This window comes from Lactuca virosa, chromosome 3 (assembly GCF_052849685.1).
Source record: "Lactuca virosa cultivar CGN04683 chromosome 3, Lactuca_virosa_CGN04683_v6, whole genome shotgun sequence".
Lineage (NCBI taxonomy): Eukaryota > Viridiplantae > Streptophyta > Magnoliopsida > Asterales > Asteraceae > Lactuca > Lactuca virosa.
The window spans coordinates 366,731,341-366,757,382 of NC_136428.1; positions in this window are offsets into that span (position 1 = coordinate 366,731,341).

Consider the following 26,042-nt stretch of genomic DNA (forward strand, 5'->3'; position numbering starts at 1 on the left):
AGCATCTTCAACTCCTCCGGGTATTGAGAAACTTCACCATCTACATAGTAGTTTGTCGATTGAATCTTCATTACTGGTGCGGATGAAATATCTTTAGTGGAAGGATCGACATGAGCAGAAGTGGCCATTGTTAGGGTTTGAAGATGATGATGAACAGGGAATTTGGGAATTTTTTTTTCTCGTTTTGATCGCGTAAACGAATAATGAACTCTTGAATCCCCTTTTATATGTAACCTTGATTTTTGAATTTGAAGCGGGATGCATTTAATGAGATCCGACGTGGCACCTTGAAAATCGGACCATTACTGCGTAAAAGTAGCCATGCGTCAAAAAGTAACTGTCACATCTCCTTGAGAACCGGACAGAATACCATACGTCATATGTAGACAGCCTGTATTGTTATCCCCAAGATGATTTGTAACTGTTATGACTCTTCGTATGGAAGCAAGGCTCTTTCACTTTTGGGTTGAAAAGCGAAGTCATACGCCAGAAGTTGGTATTACTCAGAACCTCAAGGATTTCGTGAGTGCAGTGTTCCAAAGAATATAGACGAGAAACAAATATAAGAAAAATATGGGATAATGTGATGTCAAACCATTGACACAATAGCAAATTAAATCCCGGGCAAAGATTACTTCATTAATCATTAAGAGAAATGATCAATTGCTTGTGTAGGTTCCCGTGAATTACAATCGAAAACTTGTAGATAAGTTTCGAAGGGCATCTTTTGTAAGGCTACATAGGTGGCTTAAAAAATTTCGTTACATATCAGCCTTAACATAAGGTGAGGAATTGTAACTGAAATTACTTGTTTGACCCGTGTAGTCAGTGACAAGTTGGCTTTGATAAATTTTAACATGACGCGAACATTCGAATAAAACTCACACTGAAATCATATTCAAAAAAATTTGTGTGCTGGATTTTGTTGGGTAACAAACATCGTGGGTTTCGAATGTTTGATCAAGACCACTCATTCGAAATGAATATGATTTGGAGTTTCGAATTTGGGTACAGAAACAAAAAAATTTCGTGAAAATCTGGAACTTAGTTCCCCGTCAATTCCTTAACAAGATTATGAAAATTGGGTTTCTCTTTCATCACGGTCTCATGATGTCAGATCATAAACACAGATTTTTGATATGTCTAAGTCTCGATTGGTTTGATCAGAGACCTCTCGGACATATGTCTTCGTGTGTGATCGTGTAAGAACTTTTGGGTGAAAAAGATGGATTTAAGACACGAAAAGTACCTCAGGTATTGTTGGACCAAACAGGAAACTCTTAACTCATTTTGAGAAGAGTCAGGTAGCTCAGAGACTAATGTGAATATAAGCCTGATTGGGAAGAAATTTCCGTATGAAGAATTTCATTAAGGCTTTCGTACACACACATTGAGTCATTGGAGGCTTTTGGACAACATGCAGCAGCATGCTTCTAGGGACAACTTAACTAGTTCAAAATGCAAAAAATATTGATCGATTCATACGAAAAATGTACCTGGCCCTAGAACTGCAAGCATATTCCATCTTGTATCTTCATGATGTTTTGCAACAAAATAAAAATGAAAATATTTTTTGTTGTTTTGAAGTTTTCGAAAATTTGAAATACAAAATAAAAGAAAATCTTTTTGAATTTTTTGATTTTTCGAAAATTTGAAATAATACTTGTTGTAAAACACGAAATTTTATCATCCCCTGAGAAGTGATTAATATACGAATTCAAAGGGGTCGAAGCGTTGACTATGAACAGTAACCACTGAATCAACCCTTAAAATAAGTGACAAACGTGTGAATTCGAAGGGGTCGAAGCGTTGACTATGAACAGTAACCGCTGAATGCTGAATGACTTTGCGTTATCTTTTATTCAGCGCCTCTGATTCATGCTTTGTCACCCATCATTCTTCTTTTTCGCATGGAACAGAATTTCCATCGATCATTCCAAGTCCTTCTATAACTCGCACAAAAGATTTTTCATCTAATGCCTTCATGAAAATATCAGCTAACTGATCAGTTGTTTTCACAAAATGTACTTCAATATTCCCATCCTCCACGTGATCTTTGATAAAATGATAACAAAGAGCTATATGTTTAGTCTTCAAATGCTGCACAGGATTATGACAAATTCTTATTGCACTTTGAGAATCACAATATAATGGAATCTTTTTCATATTAATTGCATAATCACGTAATTGACTTTGAATCCATATTATTTGTGAAGTGCAAGCAGCATCAGCCACATATTCTGCTTCAGCTGTTGAGATTGATACACATGTTTGCTTTTTTGATTGCCAGCTCACCAATTTGCCATCAAGAAATTGACATCCACCACTTGTACTTTTTTGATCAAGATTACAACCACCCAAGTCTGCATCCGAATATTCTTGGACGAAGAATCCAGTTTTCGAAGGATACCACAATCCTAACGAAATTGTTCCCTTAAGATAACGAAATATGATCTTCACAGCAGTGAGATGTGGCTCTCGAGGATTAGACTGATACCTGGCACAATTACACACAGAAAACATGATATCAGGTCTACTTTCTGTGAGATCAAGTAATGAACCAATCATGCTTCTATACAGAGTTATATCAACGGCTGGTTTATCTAACGACGGTGTCAACTTTATGCCTGTTGCCATTGGAACACGTAACTTCGTGTTATTCGTCAATCCAAACTTTTCGAGCAGATTCTTCGTATATTTTTCTTGATTGATGAAAATTCTATTTCTGTTTTGACGAATATTCAAACCAAGAAAATTATTGATTTTGCCCATCATGCTCATTTCGAACTTACTTTTCATCAAATCTTCGAATTCCTTAGACAAAGCAGGGTCAGTTGAGCCAAAAATAATATCATCAACATAAATTTGAACAAGCATTAGATGATTCCCAACTTTCTTTCGAAATAATGTGGGATCAACAGATCCTTGTTTAAATTTAGATTGTTTCAAAAACGAAGTTAGAGTGGCATACCATGCTCTTGGTGCTTGTTTTAAACCATAAACTGCCTTATCTAAAATATAAACATGATTTGGATATTCTTCGTTAACAAACCTGGGGGTTGTTCCACATAAACAGTCTCTTCAAGCTCTCCATTTAAAAATGCACACTTCACGTCCATTTGATAAACATCAAAATCTTTATGAGCTGCATATGCCAGAAATATTCGAACAGCCTCGAGTCTTGCGACAGGGGCAAAAGTTTCTTCATGGTCGATTCCTTCTTGTTGTGAATATCCTTTAACAAGTCTGGCTTTGTTTCGAACAATGTTTCCATCTTTGTCGGTTTTATTTTTGAAAATCCATTTTAACCCGACAATCGAAACATTTTCAGGTTTAGGAATTAATCTCCAAACCTTGTTTCGTTCGAATTCAGACAATTCGGATTGCATTGCAACAACAGAATCTGAGTGTTCCATTGCAACCTTAATTGTTTTTGGTTCAATTTTAGATATGAAAACATTGAACATGCAAAATTCTTGATGAGTATTCAATACCTCATTCTTTGCATGAATTTGAGCTCTTGTTAAAACTCCCTCTTGTGGATTCCCAATTACTTGATCCTTCGGATGATCTCTTGTCCATTTTTCCGTTGGTGGATATGCTGGATCAAATTCCAAAGGAGCATCTTCGTATATATCATCATTCTCAGAACCTGCAATCGAACAAACATCATCAAAATCATTATTACTTGCAATATTTTCTATATGCTCCCCCTCAACATTATGCTCCCCCTCAACATTATCCTCGAAAGAATGCTCATCATCATTCATAGTATTCGAATCCAAGTGATCCCCCTCCACTGGATTATTTTTCATACTTTTGCCTTTTTGAGGAGTTGATGTTTATTCATCAGTAAACTTTGCAAATTCTGGTATGTGATTATCAGGAGCATGAATTTCAGCATCGATTGCATGATCTGAAATTCCAAAAATCAAATCATAATCAATATCATCCATTTGTATAGATTCAGTTTCAACTTGTGTGTCTTGTAAAATTGGATGATTTGCAAATTTATGCTCATTTTGTTTAACATAGTAATCATCGAATGTGAGATTGAAAGTTTCTTCCACTTTTCGTGTTCGCTTATTTAAGACACGATATGCGACGGAATTGTGCGAATAGCCAAGAAAAATCCCTTCATCAGCTTTTGCTTGAAATTTCGAAAGATGATCCTTGAGATTCATAATAAAGCACCTACATCCAAAAACATGAAAGAATTTCACATTAGGATTACGATTATTCAGAATTTCGTATGGTGTAATATTAAAACGCCTATGTATGAAAGATCTGTTCTGAGTAAAACATGCAGTGGATATTGCCTCAGCCCAAAGATATTGAGGTAAATTCGCATATGCCAACATGGTTCTTGCTGCTTCGCATAGTGAGCGATTCCTTCGTTCTACAACACCATTTTGTTGTGGTGTGTAAGGAGATGAAAAGTTATGCGAAATCCCTTTGTCCACCAAAAATGAATCAAGAACATTGTTCTTAAATTCAGTTCCATGATCACTCTTGATCTTTCGAACAATCTTCTTTAATGTCATTTCCATCTTTTTGATAAAATCAATCATGATTTGTGCACCTTCGGATTTAAGCCTGAGAAAATAAACCCACGTGAATCTGGAAAAATCATCAACAATAACAAAAATGTATCGTTTCTTGTTGAGAGTTGAAACAGTCGAAGGACCACACAAATCAATATGTAAAAGCTCCAGAGGTGCAACAATTTTCGAATCTATCGTAATTGGATGACCTTGTTTATGTTGCTTTCCAACTTCACAAGCTGCATATAAAGAATCATTATCAAATTTAAGTACAGGTAAACCTCTTACCAGATCTTGTACCACCAGTTTATTGATGTTTCGAAAGTTGAGATGTGAAAGTCTTCGATGCCATAGCCAGCTTAGATCAGATGTGGCTTTCGAAAGAAGGCATACAGCAGGTTTGCCTACAATAGGATTGATGCCCAGAGTGAACATGTCACCTTTCCTTTTGGATTTCAGTAACACTTCGTTTGTGTTGACATTCGAAATAATACTTCCTTCTTCGTTAAAAAGAACTTGATTGCCAGTGCCCACAACAAGTTGAGAAACACTTATCAAGTTATGTTGGAGACCTTCAACATATGCAACACGATTCACTGTGAATTGTCCATTTGTGATCTTCCCATATCCTTTGATTGTTCCCAAATTTTACTACTCCAGCATTTTTGAGACTTCGAAAATCTCGTAAATTTTCCTTCTTCCTAGACATGTGACGAGAGCAACCACTATCAATGTACCACTAGTTATCATATTGCTCGTCACATAGTACCTACAATCAGTGGAAAATTTTAGGTACCCAAGACTTTTTGGGTCCTTGGAAATTAGACTTCAACATGGAATTAAATGAAGAATTTTTGACCCAGTCACAAACTTTAGTTTTGAGACTATCAATAATGTCCACATCATCATTTGTAGGAACCGAAACATAAGATTTTGTTGGTTTCGGATGTTCACTGACTTTACCCTTCGCATTTCGAGTTTGTGACTGAACTGGCTTCGCTTTTGTGACTGGTCTCCAAGCTTTGATGGAGATGTTCGAATCTTTTGAGGATGAACTTCCATTCGAAGAAGTATTGACATACTTTTCATAAGCTTCGTTGATTTGTTTTTCTGAGTATTTGTTGGATTGATAAACTTTTCCTCGTCCTTCGAGCCAGTGATCTATATTTTTCCTTGAAGTTATGCTTTTTTCATGCGAAGCCTTTAGTGTTTGTTTCTTCGTATGATTAGGAAAATTTGGTTTTTGAGGAACAAAATTAACTTTGGGATGAGCATATGATGTATCAACAGTTGATTTAAAATGTTGATTTTGAAAGACTTGTTGATTTGAATTAGATTTATTTGAAAATGCTCTTGATTTGTTAGTGTCAGAAACTTTCGAAAACTTTGGTTGCTTATTCACTTCAGATCATGTATGAGTTGATTGAGATGAATGTTGGATTTTTGTTGAAAAAGAAGCATTTTTAGCTTTGAAAACATTTTTGGTTGATTGTGATTCAGACATCTTTTGAGATTCAATATTTTGCCAAAATATTTTCTTTCTTGCTTGGCATTTTGAAATGTTGTTTTCCTTCGAAAATTTGTCAATTTGATCTTTAAATTCCTTAGAGTTTAGTTTGACAACATTTTCATTTTCCTTTTCAACATGTTTTGTATTCTCTTTTTCAATTTTTGATTTTTCAACCCATTGTCTTTGTGGTTTTTGTCGTTGAAACACATACGAATTCTTTGTTAAGTTGTTTTCAACTGTGTTTTGATTTGCAAAAAAGCCTTCATCAGTTGTTTTTGAATTATCCACCTCAACTAATTTCTTTAATTCGGGTTTGATATTTTCAACATTTCCAGTAGTTACGAAAACTTGATTTGGAAAAATGACATCATCTGTACATTTGAAATTTGGATAAACCACTGTATTTGTTTCAAGATAGTGTTCACCTTTTTCATTCATTACTTTTTAGAACTTTTGTGTATCTCCATACACTTGATCAACTACTATTCGAGGAGTTGCCTCTTCTTTTGTAGTTTCCTTTTCCTTCTCAATGTTCTTTTCTTCTTCATCATCACTATCATCTGTTTGGCTGTCTTTGACTTCCTCAAAGTCCACATCACAAACTTTCGAAGTTGAGGGTTGATCAGTGTCAATCTCAACCAACAAATCCTTACCTTTTTCTTTTCCTTTAAATGATGATGCAACATTTATAATAGACAACTGTGAACAATCAACATCCTCAATCTCACTAATTTCACTAATATTGTCAGAATTATCCTCAATATCAGCAAAATTAGATTGAAAATCAGATGTTGAATTCTCAGTCTTTTTCAAAATGTGAATTTGTTCAGACTTAGTCAAAGTGTCATTTACAATTTTAACCAATTCAGTTGAATCAAGACATTCATCTACTTTTACTATTCCATATCTATACTTATTATTTGGAACTTTGTTAAAATCAGCTATTTCTTTTTCACAGTCATACGAAATGTTATCTACCGTAGCTCTTTCATAACCTAAAAATGGAAGCAATTTTCTATGTTGTTCTTTACTGATTTCGCACGAATGATGTAGTTCAGTTAATTTCCCATACAATCTTTTAACCGAATTACAGTAAATGTTCCTCTGGGCTAACAACAATTTCGATTCACTAGACAAGTTATCCCTATCCACCATGATATTAGTTATTTGAAGTTCTAAACAATCTATCTTAGCAATTTTCGAATCTACTTTCTTCTGTGTCTCTAGCAACTGCATAGACAGCTTCTTAGCCTCATTGCTAGCAGATACCACAACTGAATCAAAATAAGTAACAGTTTCATCGAAAGATACTAATTCAGAATTATAAGCATGTACTGGAATATTGAAAGATTCAAGAATATTACGTACCTTTGTGGTCATCGGAGATTTGTCAGCGGCTTTTGATACGAAGCATCTCCCATGAACTTCGTATGCCTCCTCATCTGATTCTTCTTCCATCTTTACATACATTGCTCCGTGGGTTGGATTTCACATTTCCTCATCATCTGATCCAGATGACCAAATTTGATAAGTTCCATCTTCTTCTTGTTCACCACGAGCAACTAATGAAAGATTCTTTGCCTTCGTACGCACCTCCTCCAACTTTTCCACATAGTACGCTTCATCCTTCGTCTTATTCTTTTTCTCATCTTTCTTCCTTAGCATGCAATCATTAGCTAAATGATTAGCCCCATTGCAATAATGACAATCAATCCCAGCATCTCCCTTTAACTTCTTCTCTGTTTTTCCCTCAACAAACTTCGTATCTTTCTTCTCTTCCTTCTTTTTCTCATCACCAACACTTTTACTCATAAAATTCCCTTTTGTCTCAGATGACTTTTCCTTCGGATTGAATGGCTTTTTGAAGAACTTTTTCACACGATTGTTTGAATAGAAAGCAATCGCCTTATCATCTGAATTCATGATGAACCCTTCGTCTTCGTCTGAAACATCTTTCTCAGCTTCCCTTTCAGAGATCTTCGAAACCAAAGCTAGTGGACCTCCCAAACTTGCCTTCGATTCTTCAGCAATTTCATTCACTTCGCTTTCATGAGACTTCAGCTGATTGTACAAGTCATTCAAAGTTGACGTATCAAAGCTCTGTTGATTCTTAACCATCATGCTCACACTACGCCACTCCTTACGAAGACCCATAACAAAAATTAAATTGAACTCCATGGCTGATCTGGTGATACCATATCGATTGCATCGATAGATTAATTCATTAAGAAAATCATAGTAAACTTCAATCGTTTCACCATCTTTCTGTCTGAAGTCCTTCAGTTCCACTAAGCATTGCTTCACAGAGTTAACTTTTGTCTTCTCACTCCCCTGAAACTTCTCCTTGAGAATGTTCCAGATCTCCTTTGCAGTTGTACAACTCCTCACATAGTTGTAAACAACTGGAGGCAAAGCACCTCTTAATTCTCTCACGCATCTGTTCTCTAGCTTTTTCAGACGATCAGACTAATTCTCAACTTCGGAACTTCCAGAAGATGATCCAATTGGTTGAACATTCATTGGTGGATTGAGATTGCCAGAAATGCAATTCCACAGTTCTTCATCCAATCCGTTGAGATAATCCTGCATACGATCAGCCCATTGATCGTAGTACTCAGGGATTACCATAGGAATTTTGGTGGATGATCCTAGAAGATGAGAAAATGAAGTCATGGAATTAAGATTGAAAGACGCCATTGATGTACGGAATAATTCCTTGAGAATTTTTAAAGAAACTTTGAGAATTTGACAACCAACTATATGATTCAAATCAGAATCACTAGCAGAACACTCGATTCAATGATTCAAGTGCAGAATCGAATCATAGACTTAGATCCAATGAATTTTTCACTTTCAAAAAGTGCGGAATTTCTTAAACCAAAAATTTGATTTAAAAACTTTTGAAAAGATGAAAATCAGATCAGAGATATGATTCCTGCTCTGATACCAATTGATGAAGCTATGAATCGAGTATAAAATGAATCAGAGTTTAATGATCAAAGTAGGACTGCGAGATTTGAACACAGATGTAAATATGATCTTGTTTCAGCTCTATTACGCTTTCAAGTTTTACAGAGTACAAAATGACAATCCTGTAAAGACTCATTCATATGACTCTAGTAAACACTCCTATTTATAGGAGAGGAAAGCGTACAAAAAATATACTAAGGCTTTGACTCTAACGCTTCGAACATAAGTGCCCTAGTAAAATACATTACAAAATATTCGAAGGGAACAAAACATACTTCGACTAATTACAAGATTTAGACCCTTACAGGTGTTGTGCCGGTACGCTGGCTACCTCCGCCTGGTGGCATGATTATGTTGTATGGTATGAAACGAGTTTGTAAGTAGCTATGGTCATTGCTATCCCATCTATATTTATGTTTATATACACATAAATTACATGTTTTGCTGTATGATTTTCAAATGTTTCGACCAACATCATCGTAATGTACTTATGGTAGTATAACGTAGATGTCAAAACATTAAGATGATTTCGGGTTACATTGGTTTTGGAGGGTGTACCTTGCTTGATTTACTACCACTAGTTGTGATGAAAGATGTAATAAGTCTAACACATATGGTGAGTAGTGTAGTCACTAAACCACTAGGCTATATCAGTCTATCATATACCAAAATGATGCATAAGGTGCCCCGCCATCTCACACATCTCGCGAGTGGCCTCCTCTGCTCTCTGTTCCGCTATTACTGCCCTAGCTTTAGCTACAAGGATTTGTTGTCTCATGGCGGCCGTCTCCTCCTCTAACGCGTGTAGGCGGTCCGTATTGTTCTCCTGATCCGCTTGTAGGTTCAGTGTGGCATCTATATGGTGTTCTTGTTCCTCGTAGGCGTGTCGAATTAGCACCGTCGTGTTCCGGGCTTCTTCATCGATCTTCATCACCTCGTGATGGAGAGCCTGAACCTGAGTGTCCAAGCGAGCCACTCGTGGTACAATCAGAGGTAGTGCTCGATCTGTGAGGGTGCTGGGGCCCATAGCATGGTGTAGTGGGTGCATGCCGAATGTGGATCGTCGTCCGTCTTCTCTAGCCCACACATGCAACTGGTTTTCTCATTGCGGGGGCGCATCCTGGAACAGAGGGAGGTGAAAAGGTCTCAATCCTTCTCCTGCTAGGGTAAGGTTCATTAACGATCTCCCTAACGCCTTTCTCCTCGTCTGATCCCTCATCAGGATCCTCCTCCTTGAAATCCATCTCTTGGTACTCTTCAGGATCATCTTATGGATCCTCCTCGATCCATCCGTTGGCTGCGATGGGAGGGTAGTAGGGCTCTTCGTGGTGAAATCTAGCCATGTCGTCTGTACGAGAATAGGGGTATAAGAGACACATAAAGAATCTAGATGTGTGGTTCTATAGTATCATAAAATACTCATATAGTATTTTAAATGTTATGTTTGGTTCTTAGAGTCTTTTTTGGTATGGGGGGTTGGTAAGTTTTAGGCTCGTTGTTCACCACGACCATTCCCAAACACATGTTAGTCATGTCTTGCATAAATATGGTTGATCAGGCCATATATATCCCAGATATGATTACACACTATCTAGGTTTAATCGTAGCGTCCAACTTATCTTAATACTTTTTATATGGTTCCTATTATGACACTGTTCTAGTGTGTATGTATGTACGTATACTTTTATAAAAATATTATTATAATTTAAAAGTATACTTTTAGTCAAAGTGTTTTAGCCCATTGTATTTATAGTTGTATATCTTACATGGTTTGATATACTTAGTTCACTATAAACAATGCTCTGATACCAATCTGTCACACCCCAAACCAGAACGGCGGTAACGTCTGGGGGTGGATGACTTCATGTACAATATCAAAACAAGTGAATAATAGTGATCAAAGCCATACAACCATCATATTGAAAATTAAGAAGATTACATTGTACGCAAAACATTGTTTACTTGGTATTAAATACATATGACAAAAGAAGATAACGTGACGCGGCGACACCCCATCCTCAAAACCCTTTTGGTTACATGCTTACTGATTTCCTGAGAATACAAGTGATTTTGAAAAGTGTCAACAATTAAGTTGGTGAGTTCATAAGCGTTTTGTATGAGAGAAATCGGTAGCTTTTCCTTGAAAAATGATAGAGTATGCTTTCAGAAAATCCAATATTTTCTTTAAAAATGAGCTGTAAGTCTTAAACCCAAGACCAAAAATGTAAGTAGTGTTGTACTAGAGAATAGTATTATGAAGTTTCATCTTTATATAAAACTAATTGAATGTATGTTAACCCCGTAAACCAAATTTATTGTTAATACCCCATGTGACTTATTATAACCATACTAGCGACTAGTGGGCTGATACGACGTTCTTCAGGCGTCGGAATGTTAGACATTTGTCACCCTATACCTGCCAGTCTAACTGTAGCTAATAGCTCGGGTGCGGGGTTGTCAGTCCCGTATAGATCTAGACACAAGTGTCACGCTCTCTTACCAAGACTCTGGTTATAATTCAGGACTTTAGTGTGTACTCTGGTAGGTGCGGTGAAGCCAAATGTCTCACAAAATTGTATCAACCGGTTTACCTCTAGTGTAATGAAAACCCTTTTTTTATTGTAAATGAATGTATTTATCTTCCATGGTGGTTACATAGTGTTAAAAAAATAATTATACCTTTAAGTAATTATATGTTTTGTCCGAAACGATAAAGTAGTATTTGTGACCCCCAAACTATATCAATTATAGTTTATTATGATTGTTTTGTTAAGTCTATTTATATAATCATTTATATAAATACATAATAGTTATCTTGTCTAGATGTTTTTAAAAGATTATATCATATAAACTCACATCTAACACAAGTATGAGAACATTTGGTATGAAAAAGTCAATTGCTAGTTTTTACCCCTTTTTAAACGATATTTACCGGTAACTAGAAAAATATATCTTTATAAAACTTATTTTTACCGTTTTTGGGATTTTTAAATCGAAATAACTTTATATGTTATAAAACCATATATTTTTAGTTATATCCCACAAAAATGGTGAAGTAATTAGGATCTAACCATCTTTGCTAGAAAAACCATATCTTGGCAAAAAAAAAATCTTAAGATCATTGTAGCTTTGTGGTTTAACCCTTTTTAAAGAATATGAAACATAGTTTATGTTTGTTTTTCTTAGTTTTGTATCATTAAACAACATGACACAAATAAATGTTCTATAAGCAAATAATAACCACATATCATGTAGAAAATGCTTTAAACACAACATAGATTTGAAGCATACAAAAATTTGTGTTATAAACCAAACTTTACTTGTATCCGCCCCCCCCCCCCCCCCCCCCTCCCCTAAAACATGAAAAAATCGAAAAATTGGGGTATGAACTCACCATGAGTGTGTTTGTGGTTGGATAAAGAGGTGACGGTGAAGATCTTCAAGCCTAGATCACTTGAAGGTGGTTGAAGAACTCTTTGAAGATGGTGTTATTCTATGAGTTGTAACACATAATAATGTGTGTAAATGAGATGAAACTAGAATGAAAGTGTGTAGAAACACTAGATTAACAAGGAATACTTACCAAAAATTCTAAGAATCAACTTGAAGAGTTTATCCTTGGAAGGTTTGAACTTGTTTCTTGAAAGAAAAGTGAAGAAGTTTGAAGATTGTAACATCCTGTTTCAGATCGTCCGTGATTAGGGTTCGTGGACTACAACCCGGGCATGAGGAAGTCTCGGGGTTGCGACGAGTTGCTAGGAGCGTAGGACATCTTGTCACCTTTCGGTCCCCAACCGAGAACTCTAAAAGCGAGATCATAGAGTTTTCGGTCCTAAACCGAAAACTCTAACAGCAAGGTGTAAACCCAAAATTCATGTCCTAATCAGTTGACTTCCATTGACTAGTTTGACTTTTGCTGACTTGTTGACTTTGATTGACCCAAAACTGCCAGTTGTCACAGTTGGATTATTGTTGGTGTCTCACAGGTTCATACATTCTTAATCAACTTCCTAACCTCCCCTTGAGGATTCAAATGCTACAAAAAGGTTGTTATGCTCTTCCTCTTCTTTGGTTGTTGTTTTCTTCCCAAACTTTGCAAGAAGATCCATGGTGGGTATAAACTAGGTTTATGTTTATTTGAAATTTCAAGTCTTGATCTGTAACATCCCAATATTCAAGGCCCAAAAAATTCATTTTAATTAAGTAACTCATAAAATAGTTTACCAAAAACATTGCCAATGTCATATCAATTTAATAAACTGCAACAACGTGCCTCAAAACCATATCATCAATAGTAATAAAAATCGGAGTACAATCCCAGAAAACTTGATGCGGAAATCATATGTGAGTGTGATGTGTCGCTACCACGCCGGCTCCTTCCCCTTCGCTGAAGAGGTACCTGAAACAAAACTGAAAACTGTAAGCACGAAGCTTAGTGAGTTCCCCCATCATACCACATACCACGTAATGCCTATCCGTTGGTATCTTTCAACCGTTATCTGTCTCGCATAACTGGGAGTTGGGCTCCCCTTCAGTATCTTTCAACCGGTAACCGGGAACTAACCTCCCCTTCGGTATCTTTCAACCGGTAACCGGGAACTAACCTCCCCTTCGGTATCTTTCAACCGGTAACCGGGAGCTAACCTCCCCTTCGGTATCTTTCAATCGGTAACCGGGGACTATTTCACCCCTACCACTACCACATAATAACATATCATAAGCATATTGATCGCATTGTAACACATCATGATCATACTGCTAGGCATGCATGGGTACTATCTACACCTTCGGTATCTTTCAACCGGTAACTAGGGATATATCACCCTACCACTACTAACACATATGTCATAGCATCCTAGCACATAAGGCATATCAGATAACCATACCAGATAATTATCACAAAGACAATCATCTAACAAACAACTCCTACTAGTGGGCCAGCATTGTGGCCGTAGACCCACTTCTACTTGAAGGTAACTCAACTCACTGTCGCGTAGTGTCTGCACTGATCTCGGTGTGAAAATCGACTCTCCCCGACTCCTCAATCCCTACACGACAACTCTTCTAAGTTATCAACTCATACTCGTAACCCTTACAAGGATCACACAATCCCAATCAATGTCAAAGTCAAATCCATGGTTAAAGTTAACTTTTAGTCAAAGTCAACATCTGGTTGACTCGACTCGCCGAGTTGGTCCACCAACTCGTCGAGTCCCTATTCTTTCAAAATGATGCAACCCCCGACTCTACTCGTCGAGTCTAGTAAGAACTCGACGAGTTCACCTTCAACCATAACATCAGGACCATCTTCAACCGACTCGCCGAGTTCATCCTTGAACTTTGCGAGTTCATCTTCATCATATGAATGTGTCCAGTCTATGACTCGCCGAGTTCTATGAACAACTCGTCGAGTCCGCCTTCATGAGTTGGGAGATTGCCTTGGACTCGCCTAGTCTGTTCATATACTCGCTGAGTCCTATGATTTCCAGTTCCAAGACAAACCCCTAGCAGGCTGAGTGTTCCTTTTACTCAACCAAAACCATTTCCAGAAGACGTTTTGGGGGAAAAAACGTCCCGACTCGCCGAGTCACCCAAGTGACTCACCGAGTCCCTCTTTGTCCAAGACTATACAGTCGATTCTACTGGGTCTTAATGCATCCAAATCATAGATCTGACCTCCTAGGGTCCCTTTTATACGTAAAGCTACGAACTTGATGTCCATGCATGGGATTTGTGGTTCAAAAGGCTATAAAATGGGGTTTATAAGATGCATGGGCTTCCCATGGCCATAAAGTTGGCACCTTTATGCCATGGGAACCCTCAATGGTTCCAGATCTGAAGCTGACACAACACAATATGATCCAAACCCAAAGGTGGCTTAGAAATTTACCAAAAATGGCAAGATCCAAGTCGTAACGGAGATCTATCAAATGATAAGTGAAGGTTCCAGCTTTTTACCTTGAATGGCCTAGAAATGGAGCAAAATCTCTGGATCCACTTGCTTCTTCAAGAACTCCCAAGCTTCCACTTCTTCCTTCAACTTCAAACACACACACAAAAGGCACCAAAAGGCTCAAGAACACACAATAAGGGCTAGGGTTTCGAGTTAGGGTTTTCTGGAAGTGAGAGGGACGATGGAGGCTGGTTTGGGCCGAGTTAAGTTGTTTACATAGGGTGCAAACCCTAAATATTAGGGTTTTGTCCAAACAGCTCCTACTCGTCGAGTAGGTCACTTAAACCTCGTGCAAAAGTCGAGTCTACTCGACGAGTTGGGCCTCCAACTCGCCGAGTCCCAGAGTAAATTGCAACATTTTCTTGAATTTAAATACGTACCAGGAATCGGGTGCTACAAATCTCCCCCGCTTATTTTAGACTTCGTCCTCGAAGTCTGCTGCTGAATCTGGTAAAAGCTCGGGGTAGTGCTCCCTCATCTCCTCCTCCGGCTCCCAAGTGCATTCCGACCCCTTGCGGTGCTGCCATTGCACCTTCACCAGCTCCACCCTCTTGTTCCTCAGGTCCTTCGACTTCCTGTCGAGGATCGCCACTGGCCGCTCGATGTAATTCAGGCTGTCATCCACCTGAATATCCTCCAAGGGCACCACTGACGAGGCGTCCACCAGGCACTTCCGTAACTGGGAGACGTGAAACGTACTGTGAATCTGACTGAGTTCGGATGGCAGGTCCAGCCTATACGCCACCTTGCCCACCCGGGCGACAACCCTGAAAGGTCCAATATACCTGGGGCCCAACTTGCCCCGCTTCCTGAATCGAATGATGCCTTTCCAAGGCGACACCTTCAGGAGGACCATATCCCCCGACCTGGAACTCCAGGTCCCAATGGCACTGGTCGGCATAAATTTTCTGCCGACTCTGAGCAGTCTGAAGCCTACTCCTAACCTGCTGAATCATCTCTATCGTCTTGAGCACCACCTCGGTGCTCCCCATGACCCTCTGTCCGACTTCACCCCAACATATCGGGGTCCTGCACTTCCTCCCGTACAACATCTCGATGGGTGGACGATCAATACTCGCGTGGTAGCTGTTGTTGTAGGAGAACTCAGCTAATGGAAGGTAGGTATCCCAGCCACCACCGAAGTCTAGAAAGCATGCCCGCAGCATATCCTCCAAATTTTGAATGGTCCTCTCGCTCTGACCATCCGTATGCAGGTGAAAATCGGTGCTAAAGTGTAGAAGGGTATCCAACTCATCATGGAATTTCTTCCAGAATCTGGAAGTGAACCGCACATCTCTGTCTGAAATCACGGAGACTGGCACTCCGTGTCGAGCTACTACCTCTCAGATGTAGATATCGGCCAACTTCTCGGTCGAGATGCTCTCCTGGATCGGTATGAAGTGGGCACTCTTGGTCTACCGATCCACGATGACCCAAATCGAATCCACTCCCTGTACAGTCCTGGGAAGCTTGGTGATGAAGTCCAAAGTAATATCTTCTCATTTCCACATGGGAATGTATAGCGGCTGCATCTTGCCGTGTGGCCTCTGGTGATCGGCCTTGACCTTCCTGCAGGTCAAGCACCGCTCCACGTACCAGGCGACGTCCCGCTTCATGCAGGGCCACCAGTAATCAGGTCGAAGGTCTCTGTACATCTTCGTCGCCCCGGGATGAATCGAGAATCGGGATTTGTTCGCCTCCTCCATCAGAACCTGGCGCACACCCCCATGATAGGGAAGCCATACCCTACGATGTAGTGTCAATAACCCTCGGTTGTCGTAATCGAAGGAGGAAACCGGTCCCACAATACGCTTACTCTTTCGATGTTCCTCCTTCCTAGCCTCCTGTTGGGCCTCTCGGATCCGTTCCAACAGCGGAGTCACCACAGTCATCCGTAAGCAGGTATCTCTAATCGGCGCTGCCTTGCGACTAAGCGCATCAGCCACAACATTGGCCTTCCCCAGGTAGTAAAGGATCTCACAAACGTAATCTTTCACCACATCTAACCACCGACGATGCCTCATGTTCAGATTCGGCTGATCCATGAGGTACCTCAAACTCTTGTGGTCCGTGTAGATGGTACAACGGACCCCATAGAGGTAGTGTCGCCAAATCTTGAAGGCGAAGACGACCGCCCCCAACTCCAAATCATGCGTCGGGTAGTTCGCCTCGTGAGGCTTTAGCTGCCTCAAGGCGTAGGCGATGACATGCCCTCTCTGCATCAAAACTACGCCCAAACCCGAAATGGACGCATCACAATACACCACGAAATCCTCCACGCCCTCGGGTAGGGCGAGGATCGGCGCCTCGCACAGTATCTGTCTCAACGTCTCGAACGCTGCCTGCTGCTCAGGCCCCCAACGAAAAACAACGGCTTTCTTTGTTAGCCGGGTCAGAGGTACGGCTATCTTGGAGAAGTCCTGAATGAATATCCGGTAATAGCCCGCCAATCCGAGGAAAATCTGAATCTCATATGGAGACTTCGGAACCTCCCACCTCATCACGACCTCCACTTTGGTCGGGTCAACTAATATCCCGTTCTGGTTGACAAGGTGCCCAAGAAGCTGCACCTCGTGCAACCAGAACTCGCACTTGGAGAACTTGGCATACAAGCTCTCCCTCCTCAGGGTATCTAAAACCTCTCGTAGATGCTCCTCATGCTGCTCCTACGCCTTGGAGTAAACCAAGATGTCATCAATGAAAACTATCACAGACTGATCCAACATCGGTCTGCACACGCGGTTTATGAGGTCCATGAACGCGGCAGGAGCATTGGTGAGCCCGAAGGGCATCACCACGAACTCGTAGTGGCCATAGCGAGTCCGGAAAGCAGTCTTCTGTATATCCTCATCCCTGACCCTCATCTGATGCTAGCCTGACCGCAAGTCTATCTTGGAAAACCAAGATGCTCCATGAAGCTGGTCGAACAAGTCATATATCCTCGGGAGTGGGTAACGGTTCTTCACCGTTACCTTGTTCAGATCCCGGTAATCTATGCACATGCGATGCGACCCGTCCTTCTTCTTGACAAACAGGATCGGGGCTCCCCAAGGCGAACTACTCGGTCTGATAAATCCCTTGTCTAACAGCTCCTGCAGCTGCGTAGACAACTCCTGCATCTCGGGAGGAGCCAACCGATATGGTGCCTTGGCTATCGGAGCCGCACCAGGGACTAGGTCGATCATGAACTCCACCTGTTGCTCCAGAGGTATCCCAGGCAGCTCCTCTGGGAATACATCCGCATAATCTCGCACCACCGGAACATCGCTCACCGTCGCCTTACCCGCCTCCCGGGTATCCATAACATAGGCGACATACCCAGCGCAGCCCTACTGAAGGTAGCGCCTAGCCCTCGCTGCTGAACATAGCACCGGTCTACGCTGTGGCCTCTCGCCCTGAATCACCAGCTCTCCCCCACTCGGGGTCCTGATCCGAACCGACTGTTGCGCGTAGTCGATCACTGCCCCGTTAGGGCTCAACTAATCCATGCCTATAATCACCTTGTTCCCACGCAACGGAATGGGAACTAAGTCTACCAAATAACGCTCCTCGAACAACCTCAAAACACTGTCCCTGAAAACCTCTGATGCTCGCACTGATCGATCGTCTGCAATCTCGACCTCTAGAGGGCAATCCAAAATGCCCGAAGGCTCAGGGAACCTCTTTCTAAGCGCAAGAGAAACAAATGATCGGGTAGCACCCGAATCAAATAGCACCTGTACTGGGATACCGTTCACATGGAACGATCCTAAACAAGACATATCACATGACACATCAATATCATAAGCAACATAAAATAAAAGCTAGGGAGAAGAAATCATACTCGTCACCACATCGGGTGCGGCGCGTGCCTCCTTGGTAGTCAACTGGAAGGCCCGGATCCTCACCACCGGAGCCTCTGTCTTGCCCTACCGACCATCAGTGATCCGCAGGGTCGCTAGAGCTGGCGCCTTCACTGGGGCTGCTGCTGTCAACTGAGGGAAATTGGCCTTTTTATGGCCCTTCTGATTGCAATGAAAGCAAATCAGGTATGGTGTCTGAAAGGTGGGGGCAGGGGCAGTACAATCTCTACCAAAGTGCCCAGTCTTGCCGCACTTGTAGCAGCATGATACCGGCCCAGTGCGACAAACCCCCTCATGTGACCTGCCGCATTTCCTACAGCGGCCCCGGCCCTGCTGGCCCTTCAACCTAGAGTCCAATCCATTGGGCTTCTTCCCCGAAGCCCCAGTAACCTATCCCTCCTCCGCCTTCCTCTTCCTGAGGTGCTCCAAATCTATCTCCCTCTCCCTCGCCCTGGCAATCATGGAATCCAGGGTTGGGCATGCTGAGAAGCTGACATGCTCCCGGATGTCTGCCCTCAACATATCATGATAGCGGATTTTTCGCATCTCCTCGTCTCCCGCATACTGGGGCACCAACAATGACCTCTTCCAGAACTTGGCGGTAATCTCCGCCACTGACTCAGTCGTCTACCTCATATCAAGAAACTCCCTGGCCAACTGCTGAAGCTCCACAGCTGATGCAAACTCAGACCTGAACCTGGTCACAAAGTCCGACCAAGTCATAACCTCAATCGCCGAGGCTCCCAACGAGTCACCAACTGACTCCCACCAATCCCTGGCCCGGTCTCTCAAACAACCTGCAGCATATCACACCTTCGACCCCTCGGGGCAGAAGCTCGTCAACTGTGCAGACTCAATGTCTTCAATCCACCTCCTGGCTGCGATGGGGTCCTTAGCCCCATGGAAATCCGGCGCACCACTGCTCCTGAAGTCCTTGAAGGACAGTGTGCGTGATCCTGACTAACTGAATGTCATATCGCTCCTGAATGCCCTGAGGCGATCCTCCATCAGCTCAATAATCCCTTCCTTGATCGACCCGAAAATTACCGGGGTCGACTCAAGGATACCTCTCGTGATCTCAGACGCGATGAACTCGCGTAGTCCCTCGTCCACTGGCTCGGAACCTGCCCCCGAGCCTGATCCTGAGCCGGATCCTGATCCTGAACCTCCCCCTCCTTGACGTGTGATCATCACCATTCTGAAACATAACACATAATCGTCAGAATCATACATAAACCTCGGGAGGTGTCATACACTCTACAAGTTTCGTGGTTCTATCTCGACCCTCCTTGACTAGAGTACGGATCCTCTGATTTCAGTAGTACGGGCCCATACTACCTTCCACATCTATCCGTACTTTCCTCAAGGATTGCTTCGACTTCACCACGTCCCTTCTACTACTGCTGCACTCTTTGCTAATCTCATCCTAGGCTTACCCTAGGGTAACTCTCCGGTCTACTCTCCGCCATCAGCTGCATAAGGAACCCCTGCTACCTTTACCTAACTAGCTTGCGAATACCATTACATATTACAAAGACCAGATAATTCTTCGAATGAAAGGTCCTACCCTACAACGGTTGGACTCAAACAAGAGTTGCGCAGTACGGCTAGACCTAACCTTCTGAAATTATTTCGTCCTCGCAATATGTAACTTAACGTATTCGTTTACTAGTTAGCTAAAGATAACTAGGACTCCCGCAGCACAAAGCAACAGCATTCGGGCATTGAGTAACCCAATCCAATCATACTCTATCCAAGCTATCATATAACTGAATAATCGGTATTATCTCAATAAACACATATAGCAGGCATCTTCCTAGATCCTTAGCCCTAATCTAGCATGCAGTTCTCATACACATACAGTAGGCATACAAGGCATCCTCCCTAGATGCTTAGCCCTAATCTAGCATGCAGTTCTCATAATCATTTCATATCATAACATAACATGTATGGGTATCTTGGGGAAAACTTACTTGAGCTCGGCCGGTCGCGCACATCACACATCTTGTTCTTTTTCAAAGTTATTTTCTCTTTTCAATCTTCCTTTCATAAAAAAATGATTTTCCTTTTGAAAACATTTCATACCAAGTCCCCAGTTTGATTTCAGACACACCCGAGAGTGTATCTGAATCCCTCAAACTAAGGCTCTGATACCAACTTGTAACATACCAATTTTCAAGGCCTAAAAATTTCATTTTAATTAAGTAACTAAGAAAATAGTTTACCAAAAACATTGCCAATGTCATATCAATTTAATAAACTGTAACTATGTGTCTCAAAACCATCTTATCATTAGTAATAAAAATCAAAGTACAATCCCAGAAAACTCGATGCGGATATCATGTGTGAGTGTGATGTGTCGTTACCGTGCCGACTCCTTCCCCTTCGCTGAAGAGGTACCTGAAACAAAACTGAAAACTGTAAGCATGAAGCTTAGTGAGTTCCCCCATCATACCACATACCACGTAATGCCTATCCATCGGTATCTTTCAACCAATATCTGTCTGGCACAACTGGGAGCTGGGCTCCCCTTCGGTATCTTTCAACCGGTAACCGGGAACTAACCTCCCCTTCGGTATCTTTCAACCGGTAAATGGGAACTAACCTCCCCTTCGGTATCTTTCAACCGGTAACCGGGAACTAACCTCCCCTTCGGTATCTTTCAACAGGTAACCGGGAACTAACCTCCCCTTCGGTATCATTCAACCGGTAACCGGGAGCTAACCTCCCCTTCGGTATCTTTCAACCGGTAACCAGGGACTATTTCACCCCCTACCACTACCACATAACAACATATCATAAGCATACTGATCGCATTGTAACACATCATGATCATACTGCTAGGCATGCATGGGTACTATCTACCCCTTCGGTATCTTTCAACCGGTAACTAGGGCTATATCACCCTACCACTACTAACACATATGTCATAGCATCCTAGCACATAAGGCATATCGGATAACCATACTATATAATTATCATAAAGACAACCATCTAACAAACAACTCCTACTAGTGGGCCGGCATTGTGGCCGTAGACCCACTTCTACTGGAAGGTAACTCACCTCACTGTCGCGTAGTGTCTGCACTGATCTCGGTGTGGAAATCGACTCTCCTCGACTCCTCAATCCCTACACGATAACTCTTCTAAGTTATGAACTCATACTCGTAACCCTTACAAGGATTACACAATCCCAATCAATGTCAAAGTCAACTTTTGGTCAAAGTCAACATCTGGTTGACTCGACTCACCGAGTTGATCCACCAACTCGTCGGGTCCCTATTCTTTCAAAATGATACAACCCCCGACTCTACTCGTCGAGTCTAGCAAGAACTCGACGAGTTCACCTTCAACCATGACATCGGGACCATCTTCAACCGACTCACCGAGTTTATCCTTGAACTCGGCGAGTTCATCTTCATCATATGAATGTGTCCAGTCTATGACTCGCCGAGTTCTATGAACAACTCGTCGAGTCCGTCTTAATGAGTTGGGAGATTGCCTTGGACTCGCCGAGTCTGTTCATACACTCGCCGAGTCCTATGATTTCCAGGTCCAAGACAAACCCCTAGCAGGCTGAGTGTTCCTTTTACTCAACCAAAACCATTTCCAGAAGACGTTTTGGGGGAAAAAGTGTCCTGAATCGCCGAGTCACCCAAGTGACTCGCCGAGTCCCACTTTGTCCAAGACTATACAGTCGATTCTACTGGGTTTTAATGCATCCAAATCATAGATCTGACCTCCTAGGGTCCCTTTTATACGTAAAGCTACGAACTTGATGTCCATGCATGGGGTTTGTGGCTCAAAAGGCTATAAAATGGGGTTTATAAGATGCATGGGCTTCCCATGGCCATAAAGTTGGGACATTTATGCCATGGGAACCCTCAATGGTTCCAGATCTGAAGCTGACACTACACAATATGATCCAAACCCAAAAGTGGCTTAGAAATGTCCCAAAAATGGCAAGATCCAAGTCTTAAAGGAGATCTATCAAATGATAAGTCAAGGTTCCAGCTTTTTACCTTGAATGGACTAGAAATGGAGCAAAATATCTGGATCCACTTGCTTCTTTAAGAACTCCCAAGCTTCCACTTCTTCCTTCAATTTCAAACACACACACAAAAGGCACCAAAAGGCTCAAGAACACACAATAAGGGCTAGGGTTTCGAGTTAGGGTTTTCTGGAAGTGAGAGGGACGATGGAGGCTGGTTTGGGACGAGTTAAGTTGTTTACATAGGGTGCAAACCCTAAATATTAGGGTTTTGTCCAAACAGCTCCTACTCGTCGAGTAGGTCACTTAAACCTCGTGCAAAAGTCGAGTCTACTCGACGAGTTGGGCCTCCAACTCGCCGAGTCCCAGAGTAAATTGCAACATTTTCTTGAATTTAAATACGTACCAGGAATCGGGTGCTACATGATCTGTTGCTAAAATCTTATGCTTTTGAAACTATTTTTGAATAAAAACACAACATATTCATCGAGTTCCGAAGTTCTTGATACTGTCGGCAAAACCAGTTGGTATAATTCTTGTTGTTCCGTAGTAAAAGCAATCGACAAAAAGACGTTGGACTAGTTAAAGAAGTACGTAATACATTATAGAGGAAGCGGTGAGAAATTAATACCTTATAACAACTGAATTTGATGTTAATTTTCATAAATCGTCGAGACAGACAGATGGAAGAGAACGATGTGTAAATGAGGCTCATATACACTAGTCGCTAGTTTAGGGCTTCACAAACACTAATCAATGGCAATCGGTCGATATGTGAAGTGATCGTTTCTTTATCTTCGGTTTGGTTGGTGGTGGTGTAGTAGAGGTGTTGTTGGTTGCAGCGAGAAAAAGGGAAGTCTGCCACACAGAGAGCAAGGGAAAGAATAGGACGCATATAAAAAAAAGGATTAGGTTTAATTTAAAGATATTAATTTTTGGTGAAGAGGGAAAACTGTTGAAATCTTAGTAAATAGGGGAAATTGAATTTTTTTAGAAGACAAAAAAAATTGAACTCCCTCCAAATTTTTTATTCATTTTTCAACATTCAACTGTCACCATAAAACACTTATGGTCATGTGTTTTATTTATCTTTTATTGTTATCATTTTATACTTTTAGATACACATAAAAATTAAAACGTGACTATAAAATACTTTTAGTTACATGTTTTGTTTTTTTTTAATGTCATAATAAAATACTTAAAGTCACGTGTTGTTATTCTTTTATATTCAAAATCATTAATTTTGGACATACATATAAAATTAAACTTTTATCATAAAACACTTAGAGTCACATGTGTTTTTAAATAGGGAAAATGACTTATAAAGGTAAGTAAGTTTTAAAATAGTTCAAAAAATACCATCCAAGTTTACCCTATATAAAAAACACCACTAAACTAAGTTCTTTGTCCTTAAAAAACCATCAAACTACACGCTTTGTTCATATCTTCCCATAAAGTCACCGGCATCTCTAGGTAAAGCTCTAATATAGGCGCTCTAAAAGAAATTAAGGAAAAAAAATCAAATTACATGTCATTAATGAGTATTACATGGATTTACCCAAATAACCACTTAAACTCAAAGCGACGGGAGTGAAATTAGGGTTCGATTCGTACCAAATGAATTTCACAGAAGGGTTCGATCGCTCGATCTCTCCAGCACCATCGGTAACAAACAAATTTCACATGGGGTAGACTTACAGAGCATGGAGTTTAAAGACTTCATTATTTATCTTCAGAAAGTAGTCGGTGATAAATATCATTATGAAGATATAATATGAAGCCCAAATGGAGAGGAGTATGTTGTAGTTTGGTTCACAACTAGATTGTTTGGAAGCTGAAGTAGAGGAGCATGAAGAATAGCATGTTACAGATGAAACATACGAGCATGAAGAATACACATGTTTGGTAGTTGAAGTAGAAGAGCATGAAGAGGAGGATGTTATAGATGAAAGATAGGAGCATGAAGATGACAATTTTACTGTTTTATATAACCTGTATAACAGTCATTTTATAATTGTATTTTAAAGCAATGTACTTGACAGTTTGTGTGTACCCCAAGCATGGTTCAAGTGCAATGGAAAAGCAGATACATAAATTTGTATATGTGTTAGAAAGTTAACTGTCAAAGCCGAGGTTCAATTCATTTGGTCTGGGAGGTTGTAAACTGTTAACAGGGGCAAAATCGTCCATAAACTGTCAACAGGTTGATAAGATCTGATTCACCACAATTGAGATAATCAGCAAATAGTGAGACTATCATACTCGTAACACAGGGGCAATTTGGGAATATATCAAATTCAATGACCTTGTTGTACATGAACGCAAATGGAATCCTCATTCTTGTTATTGTCCTTGCTGTTGTCCACACATCAAATGAAATCCTAAACTTTGTTTAATCTGCATCTTAAGACATTGAGCTTTAAAAAACTAAACTTTAAAATGGTCCATAAATGCACTTTTAAACAGGTTATATTGGTCAACATGAGATATTTGTTAAAAAACAAGTTCATTGCGACAATATATAAGCTGTCACTCTTAACAGGTGCTATGGGCCAGTTGAAGCTTGCATATTTCGTGATTTAGAGTAAGTTTTGAATGTTCAATTTCATTTTCTTATCTTGAAAAATTGGAAAGAAATTGTTTCTTGAAAATCCGTGTCCCCAATTTTGATTTCAGAAATATCAAGAGGTTTGAGAGAATAATGTTGCAGGTCTGAGCGAATTCATTGAGAATAACATTCTTGTTGTAGAACTCAATGTCTTCAAGGCTGATCAGGATCGATGTCACCAAGGTTGTGGAAATTGATTTAACATTGGGTTGTTGAGCAATCAAACCTAGAAGCGAACCCTAGAGAGGCTCTGTGCTTCACCCCCTTACGTTAAATGATTTTGAAAAACATGAGACTTCGTTTCCCCTTAATCGACATAAGAAAAAAAAGCCATGTAATTGCTTAATTTCCGTTAATCAATTTTGTCAGGTCATTTTGTACATTTAACCTACAGATGTGGGTTACCTGAGGGTGGGATTTGAATAAATAGTATATTTCGTTGGTGTTTTTTATATAAAGTCTTTAGTTAGATGGTATTTTTTGAACATGTAAAACTTTAATGGTATTTTTTGAACGTTTTTAAAACATACTTAGCCTTATAAGTCATTTTCCCTTTTAAATATCATAATAAAATACTTACAGTAACAATGAACTATCATGACTATTGACTAGTATTTGTCACAC